We start from the raw sequence: 10,468 nt of genomic DNA, 5'->3' as shown, positions 1-10,468 counted from the left end.
ATGCAGCGACAGAGAGTCATACACGATCAGTTATGTCAAATGTGTCCACAGCGTTTGCCTGGCAATGCCGGTGAGCACAGACGTGATGGAGCTGTGTATTAAGAAGTGTGTGGAGTGGGAACCAGCAGTTAGCGTAATGACTATGTCGCTGGACTCCCACGTAGTCGACCACGGTTCACGTCCCGGACCCAGTGGCTTAGAACTCACGCCGGGCGCGTGTGTGTGCGTGCCCAAGATCCCGAGAGGAGAATGGAGGAGAAGGGATTGCAGCGTAACCATCCCCCCTGGGGGGTGATTTCTTGCTTTCTGTCTCTCTGTCTCTCTCTGTCTGTCTGGTGAGCGCACGCGCCCTATAGTGAAAACCTCTCCGAAAAAAAAAAAAAAAAAGGAAGTGTGTGGAGTGATGGAATCCCCCAGAGCTGGCATTACCCACAGATCGTATAGTGGTGAACCTACGGTTTTCTGAAGATGTTGGGGGGGGGCTACGTGAAGAAATGTGGGGGTTCACGTGACGACACCCACTCACTGACTTGTATTCAGGCCGACAGAGAACGATGATGAACAGACTTTCAGAGCCAAACTTTGTGCAAGCCTGCAGTCCCACCCTGAGCGTCTCCCCGACGACAGAGGAGGGGTCCAGGTGAACCTACAGGAGACACTGTTCCAGCAGCTCTGAACCTGACCACAGCAACCCCAGGGTGGGAACAGAGTGACAGGGGCGAGCCACGCCCAGGATCGGCCTTGTGCCATTGCAGGGTTTGCTTTCCTGCAAAAATAAGCACTCCGTTCTGCCGGCAGAGCTCTGGCAGGGTGGCGGCCGTGTCTCCAGGATACCTCGGGGTAGAAGGGCATGTTTCCCACTTCAGTCCAGGAAACATGATGTTTTTTTCCAGATTTGCCGCCTACAGCAGATATTACTATCTGCCTCAGGAATACAAAGTCATTGTTCAAAATTTTAAAATAGGATACGTGGTGAAAGCTATATTTGGCCAGAAGTGGGCTGATACCCGCCTACATAACCTCTCCTGTGCCAGTTCATGGAGTATAAAGAGAAAACCCAGGGAAGCTCAAGGAACGTACACACCGAGGGCTCTACGTAACCTGCCCTGAACTCCTATTACTCGTGGGGAAACTGGTCGGGCCCAGGGTGTCCCTACTATTTAAGACAACATCTTACTTTCTTCTTCCTTTCTGTGTTAAAACATCCACAGAATGGGGCCAGCAGGTGGCATGGCGGTTAAGGCACTAGATTCCCACGTGGGAGTCACACGGGATTACAATCATTTCTAAGAGACCGCATGCTCAGTAAGTATGTTTTTACTAATTATGAAGGAGGAAAGATGCACACGTGGAGCCCCGCATGTCTTCATCTCCCAGGTCACTTCTGAATTTCTTCCCAAGATCAGTTTAAGCCCTACCTCTCACAAGAAGCCTTCTCTCATCTCAGGACAAGCAGTTAGCGTAATGGCTATATCGCTGGACTCCCATGTAGTCAACCGTGTTCGAGTTCTAGACCTGGTGGCTTAAATTCACGCCAGGCGCATGTGTGTGTGTGCCCAAGATCCCGAGAGGAGAGTGGAGGAGAAGGGATTGTGGCGTGGCCATCCCCCCAGGGGGTGATTTCTCGCTTTCTGTCTCTCTGTCTCTCTCTCTCTGTCTTTCCAGCGAACACACACGCCCCATAGCAAAAACCTCCCCAAAAAAAAAAAAAAAAGAAAAGAAAAGAAAAGAAAAAGAAGCTTTCTCTGATAATCAAGTTTACCCAGTTTGGGAAGAGCAATCCACTTTGTTCAATCTTTGTTCAGTCTTTAAATGTTAATCTTACCCAAAAACAAACAAACAAACAAACAAAACTACACACACACCAACCTTCACAAAACACCCAAAATAATGATTGACCAAATATCTGGGCACTCGATGGTCCAGTCAAGTTGACATATAAAATTAACCATCACAGAGTAACAAAATACTTTGCTTAATCAAAACCAACTAACTATTGGGACCAGCAGATGGCGAAAAGGTTACGTCATTTGACTCCCATGTGGTCAACCGTGGTTCAAGTCCCAGACCTGGCAGCATAAAACTCATTCCAGATGCATGTGTACGTGTGCCCAAAATCCTGAGAGGAGACTGGAAGAGAAGGGTTTGTGGCATGGCCTGCTGTCCCCTGGCGGGGTGATTTCTCACTTTCTGTCTCTCTCCAGAGAGCACATGCGCCCTACAGTGAAAACTTCTCAGAAAAAAAAAAAAGGCCAAATATTAAATATTTAATAAACACCTAATACATGCCTAGCACTTGTCATATTCACAAAGTTAAACAGCCACGTAACACAGAGCTCCTCGCCACAGCTGGCTTATAACATCAGTTTGGAATGTAACGTTCAAGTGAATGATTCAATTCGGGACTACACCCTGCAGTGCAATCAGATCAGATCACGTATAGTGTGAAGCCAAGTAGGTGTCAGTCCCACAAACACACGGAACGTAGCGACAGCCCGCTCAGCAGGTGAGGAAGCCGCAGTGTGGGCTTGGCCTCCTGCTCACAGCCACGCCACTGTGTGGCGATTCTGGAATTCCAGCCCCTCGCTGACTACCCATGAAACCACCCCCAGGGACCCTGCCCCTCACACAGACCTGCTCTCGCCGCCCTGGAACAGGGGAGAAGCAGGTTCATCCCACATCGCTTTTCCAGATGAATGCAAGTTGGCAAATTGATCAAGGGCTGCCTCCCGCAGGTAACTAGTCTTAGTAGGTGGTGCTCAGGAAGCCAAGTGTGCGAGTGACCTGGAAGACACTTTGTACAACGCGGCGGGCTCAGTTCTTCCTCCAGCTGACTTGGGTGAAAGCCGACGTTCTATTTCAATTCACTTTCTTTCAATATCAAACCTCGCGTATCCCCTAAATCAGAGGTGTTTACTGTGAGGCTAGCTCGTGGGTGACAGGAGGAGCTGGGCTCACATCCTGAGCCTCATCACACCCAGGACGGGGTGGGCCCCAGCCAGAGAGCCAGCAAGCCCGGCCACGCAGCCGAGCTCAGAGCTGCCTGCAGGAGGCCTCATCCCGGAGCCATCTGTCCACTGCCCCTTGTGCAGTGCAAAGCGTTCTCGCTAGCACGCTTCCCACCCTGCACCTCTCCTGGGGCTTTCTGGTTTTAGCACATCCCCCAAGAACTTCCTAGCGCCTGGATAGATCACAGAGAGAAAGCTCCTATCTAGCCACAGGGCCCGTCCCTCTTCTGCCCCTGATTTCTACAAAAGTAAATGAAGGAATGCCCCGAACTAAGTGCAAATCAAATATTTATGCCGTGAATCCGATGTTACGAGTGGAGTGTCAGGCCCTGTCATGGTCCGAGTGTGCATGTGCGTGCATGTGCAGGCGGGCCCTCCACGTGTCCTCACAGAGCTCGTCCTGTCCCCAGAGATCCCTGTGGGGTGACACATCCTCTACTCACTGCTCTCCCCCTGCCTCACTTGCCCATTTTCTTACTATGTTTCTTTTTTTCTTTCCTTTTTGTTTTATAACTTGCTATAGAGTGTATGCCTTGCCAGAGACGGGGGCATGGCCACACTGCAATCCCTTCTCCATTCTCCTCTTGGGATTTGGGCGCGCGCACACACGCACACGGACACACACACGTGGATGCCTGGCATGTTTTTCAAGCCACTGGATCTGGGACTTGAACCACGTCTCAACCACCACACCCACATCATGCTTTAATTCCATTGTTTTATAAAGTTTCTGAAGTCCCCTCACCCATCATGAGGTCATTAAGTTTCAACCCCTGAATTATGGAGGGGACACATTCAAACCATGCCACCATGCTCCCTGGTCTCTCCCAGAGAAAGCTCTTCACGTAACCCAAACCCAGCACTCAGCTCCCCTGCTCCCCGGTGCCATGCTCAGTGACCTGCCCAGAGGGAGGAGAGTGAGCTTTTGAGCTGCCGTGTGGATGTCAGCCTCTGGTCACCGTGGGCAGGTGGTGGCAGGTGGGGCCTCCCTTCCTGCCCACTGGTTCCAAATGGCCAGCCTTGGACCTGGGGAGACAAGACCCTGTTCCCTGGGGCTTCCATCCTCTGCTCTACTCACTTCTATCCTTAATCACCACCTCTATTGTAAACGAAATAAACAGCCTATACATCTCAGACAAGGGGCCAATAACCAGAATACACGTACGAACAGCCATATGAAATGGCTCACATCCCTCATCATAAGGGAGATGCAGATTAAAACCACAATGAGACACCACCTAACCCCTGTCAGAATGGCGAAGATTAAAAATATGAAAAGTGATAAGTGTTGGCGGGGGAGGTGGTGAAAGGGGACCTCTCCTCCACTGTGGGTGAGAATGTAAGCTGGTCCTGCCACTGTGGAGAACAGTATGGAGGTTCCTCAAAGATCTACAAATAGAAACTACCATTTGATCCAGCAATCCCACTTCTGTGTATCTACCCAAAGGATAGGAGAACACTCAGTCAGAAAAGCACTTGCACATCAATGTTTATTGCAGCATTATTCATGATCGCTAAGACGTGGAACCAACTCAAATGTTCATAAACATTTGAATGGAGAAAATGTGGCACATATACTCTGTGGAATACTACTCAGCCATAAAAAAGACCCTGGCATTTGAGAGAAAGTGGACAAATATGGAAGAGTTATTGCTGAGTGAAGTAAGCCAGGCTATGAAAGAACAATATTGTATGTCTCCACTTAGTATATACCAACTATCTGCACTTTACAGTAGAGACTAAAATATTGGAGGGCATAAAAGCAGTGAGAATATGTATAGATGCTGAAGACAGTGTGGAACAGGGCGGGAGAAGAGAAGAGTATCGAGGATAGCAAGAGAACAAATAGAGAGGCATGACATTAGTGGGACACAGAAATGGTTTATTACCTGTCAATGATAACATGGATAGTATTCTCAAATAGACTGGTCTAAGTATTTCATGTTGAGTAAACACTCTTTACAAGCCAACTGATATATAGTGATTTAATGTTAAAAAAAAAATAATGAGAATAAATAATAATAAAAATCTGGAAAAAAAAGAAAAAAAAAAAACTAAAACTAATCAGTGCATCTTGTCCTTGAAGGAATTCCACTCTCACTACTCAAGTCCTAATGGCTTTTGAATTAAGCAATCCAGGCCTATGGAACGAGTACAACACTTGTACAAAGGAGGCATCCTACAACAATTAAGACAATCAACAGCTGGTTCCATCAGCCACCTGCGTCCTTGCCTCCCAATACGTGCCCGCCTTGCGCAGTGGGAGCTTACAGCTCAAGATCAAAGGTCCAGATGCCTCGCGATACCCGGCCCACTCCCTAGCCAACCCTGATGTCTCTGGGTTTTGGGGTCGTGGCTCACCAAGAACTGGGGGATACAACACTTGCTACGATTACTGTGAGGAAGAAGCATGTGTCTAACACCTAACCGCTTGTCTGCAGAGGGGAGCGGGGTGTTGGGGTGACTGGGCCACACCGCATGATGAGATGATCCACCCACAACTCAGAGCAGTCGAAGAAGAGCGGGGACTCCTCAGGGCGACTAAGCCACAGGGACACGGCTGCATCACTGCTCTGAGCTGGGCGACTTCCCACAGGGAACGCAGCACCCGTCCTTTAAGCCGCTGCTGGCTGCTCGCGCGTTTATCATGGTGCCTTCTCTGATGCTCACCCCTCCCCTGGCCCTCTCTCCTTCCTAGCCCACTTCCAGCAAGTTTTGGTTGCTGTTTGCAAAGAGTTCCAGGGTCAGGACCTTACATTCGGTCTGGAATTTATGGGCTCCGCCTTTTGGCAACAGACCATGGAAGTGGCCTCTGGCCCGCCTGAGCCCTGTGTTGTCAGGGCCCTGCTGAGTCCGCAGTGGGAGCCTGTGCATCGCCAACACCCCACCAGGCCGCATTTTCACACCCGGGTACACCATCAGTGCAGCCACCCCTTTCTCCTCTCTTGCTCTAATGCTTGTGAGCAAAATGTTCTCTGTACAGGTTTTCCTTCCTCGTTAATCAAACTGCAGTGCCGATTTAATCCGTGTAAAATTGAGAGAGCTTCAGATCTGAAATAAAACTCTCAATGCAGGAAGGGCGAACTTCAAACCAGCGGCCAAGTGAGCAGGTGAGGGAGGCGGGCACGCAAGCTGGCACCCTGGCACAAGGGGACCGTCACCAGCTGCTGCCAGACCCGTGGGAGTGTCTTGGTTTCTCACGGGAAACATCTTATACACCTGCTTTTACAGTTTTTATTTCAAAAGTTTGTTTGTTGGTTTGTTGGCTGGTTGGGTTTTTTTGTTTGTTTGTTTTTTGTTTTTTGTTTTTTGTTTTTTGTTTTTTGTTTTCCTTAGCTGCTATAATGGCTGGTTTATTCACCACGGTCAGCAATTGTCACCGGACAGCGACAGTATATCGGGTCCCACTTACCAGGAATATCAGGTCCTGATCTGCTCAAGCACTTAGAATGTGGTTCTGATCTCCAGGAAAACTGGTTTTTTTGATTGCCACAGGGCACGTACGCTTGCCAAAACCAGACAGAAACAGAGAGAGAGAGGAGGGAGAAAGCGCCCCCCAGGGGGTGTGGTCACGCCGTAATCCCTTCTCCTCCATTTCTCCCTCCTTTCCGGATCTGAAGTGTGCATGCACATGTGTGTGTGTTTCACGCTACCAGGGCTAGGATTCAGCTGTGTGAGGTCCAGGTTCCTAAGCCCCTAGGCTATAGCACTGCCCCACGTAAATCATGATCCTAGAAAAAGCAGCAGATATATTGTCCTAGCACCAATATTTTTAACACAGAGGTACTTTTTTCTCCTCACAGTTTGTGAATCACCAAGTAACTTATTTATCCATGTATTTGTTTTTAGAGATTTTTGCTATAGGGCACATGTGCTTGCCAGAGAGGCAGAGAAAGAGAGAAAGTGAGAAATCACTCCCCCCACCCCCCGAAAGAATGCCCTTACCACAATCCCTTCTCCTCCATTCTCCTCTCAGGAGTTTGGACAATGTACACATGCATAAGTTTCAGGCCACCAGGTCCAGGATTCGAACTGCAGTCAGCCTTGTGGGAGTCCAGCTCCTTAACCACTATGTCACCTGTTGGCCCCTATTGATTGATTTATTGTTTGATATTTTGCCATAGGGTACATGCATTTGCCACAAAGATAGAGAGACAGAGAAAGGGAAAGTGAAAAATTACCCCCGGAGGGATGGCCATGCCACAGTCCATTCTCCTCCTGGGATTTTGGGCACACTGGCACTTCTACCCTGTATGATCATTCAAGCTGCCAGGTCTGGAGCTCAAACCATATTTGGCTCTGTGAGAGTCCAGTGGCTTATCCACCACACCACCTGCTAATCCCTACCAAGGAGCTTTTAAACACATTTGTTCAAATCTCATTGCTCTGTCACAAAAGGGTTGTCCCAGGAGGGGTCTGCATATTCGGAGCATCAAACCTTCAACTGCAATTCTAGGAGGTAGCAGGGGTGAGGCTGTGCCTTGGGTAGTGAAGGGAAGCAGGGGCGTTGAAGTAACTCGCCCAAACCCAGGAAACAGGCTGGTCATTCCCAGCTTCTAGCACAATGCAAGGTCTGCCTGGTCAATACATTTCGGCTTTGCTATGTATTTTGTTTTTTGGAGAGGTTTTTGCTATAGGGCACGTGCACTCACCAGAAAGACAGAGACAGAGAGACAGAAAGTGAGAAATCACCCCCCAAGTGGATAGCCACACCGTACTCCTTTCTCCTCCATTCTCCTCTCAGGATCTTGGGCACACACGCACACACACCCAGCATGAGTTTAAGCCACCGGGTCTAGGACTCAAACCGCAGTCGACTACATGGGATTCCAGTCACATAGCCATTATGCCAACTGCTGGTCCCCTTTGCTATGTATTTTTAAGCATATTCCTTTATTTCCTCCATGAAGGAAAGACAGAGACAGACAGAGATGAGCATTCCTAGCAGGGTCCCTATGCACAATCCACCCCAAATATCAGCCAGTCTGGCTCATGGGAACATGAACCTGCACCTACCCAGCATGCTTAGGGTGGTCCTAGGATGTGCAGCCAGGACCTTTCTCATGTGGTTCAGTTCCATCGTCCCTGTGCCACCTCCTACCTCCATGGGCTTGCTGTATTTAAAAGACCCCTAAGGGCCAGCAGGGAGCGTGATGGTTAAGGCAGTTGGCTCTCACATGGCTGACTATGCTGTTCAAATCTCAGACCTGGCAGCTTGAAAAACATGCTGCGTGTGTGTGCGTGCATGCATAGCCAAAATGTCAGGAGGACAGAGGGGACGGGATTGCGGCATGGTCTTCTCCCCAGGGGGTGATTCCTTACTTTCCCTCCTCTGTCTGTAAGTCTGTCTCTGTCAAGTATGTGCAAAACAGAAAACAAACAAACCAAAGCACTCTAAGAATCAGGTGGAAAGTTTTAGCAAATGGATGTTGGCAGAACCTAAAGAGGGGTTCCTGTCACCCACCGACACACAGTCTGCATCCGGCTCCCAGGCCCCAGAGTGAAGGAATGAGGGGTGCCCTCCAGGTAGGGAAGCGGGGATGGACACTCTGCAGGACCCTGTGAGTGCCTTCTCTCACGCACAGCCCTGCCTTTCCTCGTGGGCAACGCCAGGACCAGAACAGGCTCAGGCTCAATGCAACAGGCTCAGGCTCTCTGCAACAACTGAAGTCACTGGGGCAAGTGCTGGGAAATGGTGCCTTCGGAAACACAGATTACAGGGACCAGCAGGCAGCATGATGGTTAAGGGTGCTGGACTCCCACTTGGCTGACCATGATTCAAGTCCCAGACTTGGTGGCTTACTTTCTCACCCCCCCCACCCCCACCCCCGGTCAACTTTAAATGAATAAATTAATTAAATTTTTTAAAAAATACAGATTACAGAAACAATTCTCATTTCTGAAAAAAAGTTAGAAAACTAGAAGCAAAACCAAAAATGCACTTGTGAGTCCCCTGATCCTACTTGAGCCAGCAGTGCTCCAGGGCCTCCTCGTCCAGGCTTGCTCACCAGCGTGTAGCATCTCTAAGCACGTATGTAAACCTTATTGTAAAACTGAGTTCGTTCGGCAATCTACTCTTCTCACTTTGCAGTTAATTTTCTTAGGCAATATCAGAACGCACTGCAAAAGAGTCTAACGATGTGAACACAAGCAGAGACCCTCCCCCATCGGCTCTTAGTCATGCGTCCCCGCGGGGCCGTGACAGTAAACAACACTGCAGCGGACACCTTCCCGGGGCTCCGGCGTGCCTTGTTTCTCTAGAGTGGGCCCCAAGAAGTAGAATTGCTGAATAAGGTACAAAACACATATGTGCTTTCTTTCTTCCTTCCTTTCTTTCTTTCTTATTTTTTTGGAGAGGTTTTTGCTATAGGGCACGTGCGCTCGTCAGAAAAACAGAGAGAGACAGAGAGACAGAAAGTGAGAAATCACCCCCTGGGGGGATGGCCACGCCGCAATTCCTTCTCCTCCATTCTCCTCTTGGGATCTTGGGCACGCACGCACACGCGCCCGGCTTGAGTTTAAGTCACTGGGTCCGGGACTTGAACCGCGGTTTACTGCATGAGAGTCCATCAACATAGCCATTATGCCAACTGCTGGTACCTGTGTTCTTTACTTTAATAAATATGCCCAGAAGTTCAAAATAGCTGTACCGATTTGTTCTCCCCAAATTAGAACAGCTCATACCCACCAACATTTGAAACCCCGTATTTCAAATCTGCCATTATTTGCCGTCTAACAGGAGAAAAGTACCTTCTCATGGTTGTTACAGTCTGGGCTTCCCTGAACCTGGTGATGCTGGCACTGGCTGGTGGGTTTCTGCTCCATAAATGACCTGCTCAGATACTGGCCCCAAGATTGTTAGTCTTTTAAAGTGATTTTAGAGGGGCTGGCAGGTGGTGTGGTGGTTAGGGTGCTAGACTCCCACATGGTCAAATGTGGTTCGAGTCTCAGACTTGGCGGTTTGCTTTCTCACTTTCCCTCTGTCTCACTCTATCCCTCTCTGGTCAAATTTAAATAAATAAATAAAATTAAATATAATCATTCCTTTAAAAAAATGATTTTAGAACTTTTCTGCAGTGCAGATTTTTAAGTTCTTTTTTTAGGTAATCAGAACCTTCAATCTTCTGTAATAATTTTTGTGGGTCTTCTCTTATTTACACCAAGGTTATATGCCTACCAACTGCAGGTTTTTTTGTTTTTTTGTTTTTTTGTTTTTATTAATTCACTTTACACCATCACAACACACAAATGAATTTTCCATCCAAAATACACTGTGCATTGGCTCAATCAAGCACATCCACATACATGTTCTCAGCAAATAATTTTCCAATTCTTACGTCCTGCATACCTTGCCCTTTGTCTTGCCATCCCTGATTCCCCATCCCCCACCCTCTGCTATGTCCCATCTTCCTCCCCCATTGTCCCTGGCATCCATGGTTGCCCTCCACACCTTCCTCCCC

At 48.7% G+C, this 10,468-nt stretch overlaps 1 non-coding gene across 1 annotated transcript; it reads left to right on the top strand.

The window, feature by feature from the left end:
* The first annotated feature begins 398 nt into the window (after positions 1–398).
* On the top strand, positions 399–468 carry LOC114005152 (small nucleolar RNA SNORD65). The gene has a single exon (XR_003547047.1). It is a non-coding gene; the product is annotated as a small nucleolar RNA SNORD65 (small nucleolar RNA).
* Positions 469–10,468: the final 10,000 nt, after the last annotated feature.

Source organism: Tupaia chinensis, unplaced genomic scaffold, assembly GCF_000334495.1.
Source record: "Tupaia chinensis unplaced genomic scaffold, TupChi_1.0 Scaffold142716_1, whole genome shotgun sequence".
Taxonomy (NCBI): domain Eukaryota; kingdom Metazoa; phylum Chordata; class Mammalia; order Scandentia; family Tupaiidae; genus Tupaia; species Tupaia belangeri.
Note: the sequence above shows the minus strand (reverse complement) of the source record. Positions and strands in the feature narration are given on the sequence as shown.